The sequence below is a fragment of the Arachis stenosperma genome, chromosome 2 (assembly GCF_014773155.1).
Source record: "Arachis stenosperma cultivar V10309 chromosome 2, arast.V10309.gnm1.PFL2, whole genome shotgun sequence".
Lineage (NCBI taxonomy): Eukaryota > Viridiplantae > Streptophyta > Magnoliopsida > Fabales > Fabaceae > Arachis > Arachis stenosperma.
The window spans coordinates 70,243,692-70,252,126 of record NC_080378.1 but is presented as its reverse complement, the minus strand read 5'-3'; the positions used below and the strand labels follow the sequence as shown (position 1 = coordinate 70,252,126).

The 8,435-nt window shown below is 41.4% G+C and overlaps 1 non-coding gene across 1 annotated transcript; it reads right to left on the bottom strand.

Moving 5' to 3' along the window:
* Positions 1 to 8,327: 8,327 nt before the first annotated feature.
* Positions 8,328 to 8,435, bottom strand: LOC130963886 (small nucleolar RNA R71). Its single transcript, XR_009080003.1, has one exon. It is a non-coding gene; the product is annotated as a small nucleolar RNA R71 (small nucleolar RNA).

The following is an 8,435-nucleotide window of genomic DNA, read 5'->3' as shown; positions in this document are numbered from 1 at the left end:
TTGAGTCTGCATATGAGTCTCAGAGGAGGCTCCATGGTTATGGTGAAAACGAGCATGCTAGGTCTTTGTGGGCGAAACTGTACCCTTTTGGCACCATGGCTGATGAGCTTTGCTGTTTCCTGGATGATATGAAGATGATCAACGAAGTTGGCCAAGTTGGTGTTAGCCAATTTCTTCAGGTAAAGGTCTTGTTTATAGTGTTGTAAGTTTTTGTTTATGTCATTCGTTTACTGGCTTGCTTTTCCGTAGGTAATTGGTGCTCGGATCGTTGCCATTGGTCGGTCCCAGGAGCTTGCCCTAGAGCAAGAGGTGAAAGAGGCTTCTCGTGTTGAGAAACTGTCTGGAATTATCCAGAAAAAGGAGGAGAGGATTGTTGAGTTGTCTTCTTCCGTAGAAAAGAAAGAGCTGGAATTGGCTGAGGAGCAGAAACTGCGCAAGTCTTTTTCTGAAAAGTTCAAGACCATGGAGTCCGTGAATGACCAGCTTTCTGCTCGGATCAAAGAGTTAGAGGGTGGAATCTATGAGGCTTTTGCTCAGGGTTTTGAGCATGCTGTTTGTCAGGTTAAAGTGCTCTTCCCGGAAGCTGATCATTCGAAGCTTGATGTCATGAAGGTGGTTATGAACGGTGCGCTTGTGGATGATGAGGCTGCTGCCGGAAATGATAGCGAGGGGTCCAGTATTGGTGATAAGGCAGACTAGGCCGTTAGTTTATACTTTCTTTTGTAAGCTCTGTACATGGTGTATTGGTTTCTAGATTTGTGACTGTTTTGGTTTTGTTTGAACAATCTCTAGTTTTATCCTTAGTAGTGGTATTTTGGCTTCTGAGCAGCTCGATTTGGCAATTATGTGTGTGTGTGTTGGTGACAGTCGCAACTATTTCTTGATTGTTGGTAAAGAGAGCAGTACCTCTAATATAAGGGTTATGGTATAGTGATCCCTTAGGACTTGTTTAGATAACTTGACGTTAGTTGTATTTTTTCCGAATATTATGCTCGGTATGCGCATTTTGAATTCTGAGTATGAAGCTCGGATTAGTTTGTTCATTGGAAAAACCTTGACTTGTTTTTATGGTGGAGGTTTTCCGAGGAATATGCTCGGCTCGCGATGTTAGGGTTCCGAGGATAATGCTCGGATAATTTGGAGTGTTTATTAACTGAAATGTATGCTAACTGTCAGAATGAGAACTGTTTTGATTGCACAGTAAGTTGTATGGGTAGAATGATTTGTGGCGTCCGGCCTCGTTAAAACCCTCTCCGAGTAAAACCCATGTCTTTTTGGGAGAAAACCTTCGGAGGGGAAAAAGAGTACCATCATTCGCGAATTTAGAAATTATGTTATGATTGATATCCCCTTAGGGAGGAGACATTCCATGTTCATGGAAGTTGATCTCCTTTGAGAGTTTCTAGTTTATAAGCCCCCTTTCCGAGATTTTGAAGACCTCGGAAAGGTCCTTCCCAATTTGCGGCTAATTTGCCATGTCCCGGAGGTTTCCGAGCTTCTTCTGTTCGTCTGAGTACGAGGTCTCCGTTGTTGAAGGACCTGTGAACTACTCTTTTGTTGTGTCTTCGCTCTATGTATTGCTTTCTGGCTCGCTGCTTTATGGCTGAAATATCTTTTTCTTCTTCTACAAGATCCAACTCGGCTGCTCGAGCTTGCAAATTATTGGATTGATCATAGAGGTCGGTCCTTAATGTTGGGACGCTGACTTCTACTGGAATGAGTGCTTATGCGCCATATACCAGCTTGAAAGGAGTTTCTCCTGTGGCAGATTGAATACTGGTATTATAACTCCATAGGACTTCTGGAATGAGGTCGGCACATTCTCCCTTAGCCTGGCCGAGCTTTTTCTTTAATCCCTGCAAGATAATTCTGTTAGCCGATTCAACTTGTCTGTTACTTTGCGGGTGCTCTACTGAGCTGAAATGATGTTTGATGTTAAAGTTTGTTAGAAAGGCAGCGAGCTTATGGTCTGTAAACTGTCTCCCGTTATCCGAGATTATCTCTCTTGGGATACCGAATCTGCATATGATATTTTTCCATAAAAAAGACCGCACTTTTTCTGCCGTTATGTGTGCTAGTGGTTGTGCCTCTATCCACTTAGAGAAATAATCTATTGATACCAAAAGGAACTTTACCTGGCCTGGCGCTTTCGGAAAAGGTCAGAGGATATCCAATCCCCACCTATCGAAAGGCCAGCTTACCTCTATGGTGTGCAGCTCTTCGACCGGAGTGTCGGAGAGTGTGGCATGCTTTTGACAATTATCACAGGCCTTTACTTTTGAAATACAGTCCCTTTTTATCGTCGGCCAATAGTATCCTGTTCGTAATATCTTTGCGGCTAATGCTCGGCCGCCAATGTGATTTCCGCAAATTCCTTCGTGTGTTTCTGCCATAACCTCCTCGGCTTCCTTTTTGCTGATGCATTTGAGTAGTGGTTGGGAATGTCCTCGCTTGTATAAGGTGTTTCCGAGCACTGCATAGAAGCTTGCTCTTCTTCGGAAGAGCGATAAGTTCGGCTCATCATTTGGCATGGTGCCTGTGTTGATGTAGTCGAGAAAAGGTGTTCGCCAATCTGGTACCTGTATGATACTTAAAATTGTGTCCTGCTCAAAACTCAGTTTGTCAAGTGTTAGCTGGGACAGTGCCGATGTGTTTTCGGCTTGCCTAGTTGTGGCTAACTTGGATAACACATCGGCCCTGGTGTTTTGCCCTCGATTCACATGAATAATGTCAAATTTGCTAAATTTTGAAATGAGATCCCTTGTTATGAGCCAATATTTCTCTAACAAAGGATCTTTTACCCGGAATTCGCCCTTTATTTGGTGCACCACTAATGAAGAGTCACAGTAAACTGTTATTCGGGGTATTTGTAATTGTAGGGCGAGCTTTAGTCCGGCGAGTAGGGCCTCGTACTCCGCCTGGTTGTTGCTTGCGTTGAAGCAGAACTGCAGTGACTGCTCGGCCACCACTTTGTCTCCTTCCTTCAGCAGTACCCCTGCTCCACTGCCTTCTTTGTTTGACGCTCCATCCACATGTATGCTCCAATTGACTTCTGTGTTTTGTGTGTCATTAGTTATTTCCGATATAAAGTCGGCTAGCACCTGTGACTTCAGTGTTTTCCTTGACTCGTACTGGATGTCAAACTCGGAGAGCTCGACCGACCATTTTATTAATCTGCCGGCGAGCTCGGGTCTGGTTAATATCTGCCTCAGTGGCTCATCTGTTCGTACTATGATTGTGTGGCTCTGGAAGTAATGTTGCAGTCTTCTTGCCATGATGATTAGCGCTAGTGCCAATTGTTCTATCTTTGGGTATCTTGTTTCTGTAGGTTGTAGTACCCTGCTGATGAAGTACACTGGGTTTTGCTTTCTCCCTGCTTCTGTTACTAGTACCGAGCTTATAGCATGGTTAGATACTGATAGATATAAGCACAATGGTTTACCTGTCTCAGGTATTTGGAGGATTGGTGGTGATGTTAGAAGCTGTTTGAGTTCGGTAAAGGAGTTCTCACATTCGTCTGTCCATGTAAATTTCTTGCCTTTAGAGAATGTCTGGAAAAAATGATAAGATCGGTTTACCACTGCAGGTAGAAAACGTGACAGGGCAGCTAATCGCCCTGCTAGTTGTTGGACTTCTTTTACTGTCTTTGGGCTCGTTATGTTCAGCACGGCTTTGCATTTCTCTGGGTTGGCTTCTATGCCTCGCGAGGTTAGCATGAAACCGAAGAACTTCCCTCCTTGGACTCCAAAGGCACATTTGTCTGGATTGAGTCTCATGTTGTATGCTCGGAGTTGTTTGAATATTTCTACCAAGTCATCACAGTGTGACCCTTGTGCCGGTGTCTTAGCTACCATATCATCTACATAGACCTCCATATTCCGGCCTATCTGCCATTGGAATACTTTGTCCATTAATCTTTGATATGTTGCACCTGTATTCTTTAGGCCAAAAGGCATTACCTTCTAACAAAAATTTCCATGTTCTGTTATAAAAGCCATTTTGCTTTGGTCTTCTGGATGCATCAGAATTTGGTTGTAACCAGAGTATGCATCCATAAAACTCAAGGCTTTGAAACCAGAAGCGTTATCAACTAATTTATCAATGCAAGGTAATGGATATGCATCTTTAGGGCAAGCCTTGTTTAAGTTTGTAAAGTCGACGCACATGCACCATTTACCTAAGTTCTTTCTTACCATTACTACGTTGGACAACCATGTGGTGAAGCGAATTTCTCTGATGAAACCTGCGTTTAGGAGCTTCTTGGTCTCTTCAAGTGCTGCTTGCCTTTTCTCCTCTCCGAGGTTCCTTTTTTTCTGAGCTATTGGTCGGGCTATTTTGTCGATTGCTAACTTGTTGCAAATGACCTCTGGATTTATTCCGGGCATGTCATCTGGTGTCCATGCAAATAGGTCGGCGTTCTGGCGTAGTATGTATATAAGTCTTGCTCGGACTTTGATGAGCGGATAATTTATACGCTTTTTGGCATTGTTTTTAGTATGTTTTTAGTATGATCTAATTAGTTTTTAGTATATTTTTATTAGTTTTTAGTTAAAATTCACTTTTCTGGACTTTACTATGAGTTTGTGTGTTTTTCTGTGATTTCAGGTATTTTCTGGCTGAAATTGAGGGATCTGAGCAAAAATCTGATCCAGAGACTCAAAAGGACTGCAGATGCTGTTGGATTCTGACCTCCCTGCACTCGAAGTGGATTTTCTGGAGCTACAGAAGCCCAATTGGCGCGCTCTCAACGGCGTTGGAAAGTAGACATCCTGGGCTTTCTAGCAATATATGATAGTCCATACTTTGCCCAAGATTTGATGGCCCAAACCGGCGTTCAAAGTCACCTCAAGAAATCCCAGCGTTAAACGCCGGAACTGGCACCAAAATGGGAGTTAAACGCCCAAACTGGCATAAAAGCTGGCGTTTAACTCCAAGAGGAGTCTCTACACGAAAAATGCTTCATTGCTCAGCCCAAGCACACACCAAGTGGGCCCGGAAGTGGATCTTTATGTCATTTACTCATCTTTGTACACCTTAGGCTACTAGTTTTCTATAAGTAGGACCTTGTACTATTGTATTTGACATCTTGGTAGCTGTCTTTGAGTTTTATGCTATCTTAGATCATTTGGGAGGCTGGCCTCACGGCCATGCCTAGACCTTGTTCTTATGTATTTTCAACGGTGGAGTTTCTACACACCATAGATTAAGGTGTGGAGCTCTGCTGTACCTCGAGTATTAATGCAATTACTATTGTTCTTCTATTCAATTCCGCTTGTTCTTTGTCCAAGATATCACTTGTTCTTCAACTTGATGAATGTGATGATCCGTGACACTCATCATCATTCTCACTCATGAACAAGGTGACTGACAACCACTCTTGTTCTACAAGCAATCAAAGCTCTAGTGAATATCTCTTGGATTCCTGATAACACGATGCATGGTTGATCGCCTGACAACCGAGTGCTCGCCTGACAAACGACCCAGCCATTCCGTGAGATCAGAGTCTTCGTGGTATAGGCGAGAACTGATGGCGGCATTCAAGAGATTCCGAAAGGTCTAACCTTGTCTGTGGTATTCTGAGTAGGATTCAATGATTGAATGACTGTGACGTGCTTCAAACTCCTGAAGGCGGGGCGTTAGTGACAGACGTAAAAGAATCACTGGATTCTATTCCGGCCTGATTGAGAACCGACAGATGGATAGCCGTGCCGTGACAGGGTGCGTTGAACATTTCCAATGAGAGGATGGGAGGTAGCCACTGACAACGGTGAAACCCTTGCATAAGCTTGCCATGGAAAGGAGTAAGAAGGATTGGATGAAGACTGTAGGAAAGCAGAGAGACGGAAGGGAAGGCATCTTCATGCGCTTGTCTGAAGCTCTCACCAATGATATACATAAGTATCTCTATCTTTATCTTTATGCTTTATTCGTTTATCACTATACCCATTTGAGTCTGCCTGACTGAGATTTACAAGGTGACCATAGCTTGCTTCATACCAACAATCTCCGTGGGATCGACCCTTACTCACGTAAGGTATTACTTGGACGACCCAGTGCACTTGCTGGTTAGTTGTGCAAAGTTGTGTTTATGCCATGGTAATTGAGCACCAAGTTCTTGGGGCCATTACTAGGGATTATTTGAGTTGTGAAAAGTAGTGATCACAATTTCGCACACCATGTTTTTGGCGCCGTTGCCGGGGATTGTTCGTGTATGGACAACTGACGGTTCATCTTGTTGCTTAGATTAGGTAATTTTTTTTCAGAGTTCTTAAGAATGAATTCTAGTGTTTCATGATGATCTGTTGAAATCTGGCTGGCTGAAAAGCCATGTCTAATTTCATTGGACCGAGGTTTCAACTAATCATCACAATAGCTTGTTGATCTCTATCAATCTTGCTTTTGGAGCAGTGATCTGCTAAGGCTTGGCTGGCCTTTGGCCATGTTAGTGTTTTGGACCAAAGCTTTCTTTGAAAGCTTGGCTGGCTGTAAAGCCATGTCTAATTCCTGGACCGGAGTCTTAGACTAGCATTGCACTGATTCCTGGAATTCTCATTAAGAATTTTGATACCTTTTCCCACTTAATTTTCGAAAAAAAAAATCCAAAAAAAAATTTTACAAAATCATAAAAACCAAAAATATTTTATGTTTCTTGTTTGAGTTTAGTGTCTCATCTTAAGTCTGGTGTCAATTGCATACATTCATGTGTCTTAAGGATCTTCAAATAATTCTTGATGATTTCTTACTCTGATCTTTGAATTCTTTTGACTTGAGTGTTTATGAGTCTCATATAGTGTCAGTAGTATACAAACTGCTAAGTTTGGTGTCTTGCATGCATTGTTATTTGATTCTTGTTGCATTTTGATTATAAAAAAATCCAAAAATATTTCTAATTTGTGTCTTTTCAAGTCAATAATACCAAGAATTGAAGATTCAGAACATACTGCAGAGGAATTACACAGAAAAAGCTGGGCGTTCAAAACGCCCAGTGAAGAAGGACAGACTGGCGTTTAAACGCCAGCCAGGGTACCTGGTTGGGCGTTTAACGCCCAAAAGGGTGCATTTTGGGCGTTAAACGCCAGAATGGATACCATTCTGGGCGTTTAACGCCAGGATGGCAAAGGGGGAAGATTTTGTTTTCAAATCAATTTTTTTTCAAGTTTTCTAAGTTTTTCAAAATCAAATCTTTTTCAAATCATATATTTTCAATCAAATGTTTTCAAAGTCAATTTCTTTCCTTTTTCAAAGATACTTACTAACAATTAATGATTTGATTGAACATCTCAAATTTGTTGCCTTTTCTGTTGAGAAAGGTTTAATGTTTGAATCATATCTTTTCTTGTTAGGCAAGTCACTAATTTTCAAAATCAAATCTTTTTTTAAAAAAAAAATTGTTTTCAAAACATATCTTTTAAAATTATTTTCAAATCAAATTTTTTCAATCATATCTTTTTAATCACATCTTTTTCAAAATAAGTTTTCAATCAAATCTTTTTTATTTCTAATTTCAAAATCTTTTTCAAAAATCACTTGATTTCTTTTCCACTTTCAATTTTTGAAAATTATCAATCAATTTTTTAAAATGTTTTTGACATCTTTCTAATTAATTTTCGAAAATTCTCTTCCCTCCTTCTCACATCCTTCTATTTATGGAGTACTACTCCTTCTTTATGCACAATTCGAACTCTATCTAATCAAGTTCGAATTCTTCTACCTTCTTTCTTCTATTTTTCTTTTCCTCTGACACCTCAAGGAATCTCTATACTGTGACGTAGAGGATTCCACATTTTCTTGTTCTCTTCTCTTTCATATGAGCAGGAGCAAAGACAAAGGCATTCTTGTTGAAGCTGAACCTGAACCTGAAAGGACCTTGAAGCGAAAGCTAAGAGAAGCTAAGGCTCAACTCTCTGTTGAGGACCTGACCGAATTCTTCAAGGAAGAAGAACCCATGGCAGCCGAAAACAACAACAATGCCAACAATGCAAGGAAGGTGCTGGGTGACTTTACTGCACCTACTCCCAATTTCTATGGGAGAAGCATCTCTATCCCTGCCATTGGAGCAAACAACTTTGAGCTTAAGCCTCAGTTAGTTTCTCTAATGCAACAGAATTGCAAGTTCCATGGACTTCCAATGGAAGATCCTCATCAGTTTTTAGCTGAGTTCTTGCAAATCTGTGACACAGTCAAGACTAATGGGGTTGACCCTGAGGTCTACAGACTGATGCTATTCCCTTTTGCTGTAAGAGACAGAGCTAGAATATGGTTGGACTCACAACCTAAAGCTAGTCAATGCCTTCTTGGCAAAGTTCTTTCCACCTCAAAAATGGAGTAAGCTTAGAGTGGAAGTCCAAACCTTCAGACAGAAGGATGGAGAATCCCTCTATGAAGCTTGGGAAAGATACAAACAATTAATCAGAAAATGTCCCTCAGACATGCTT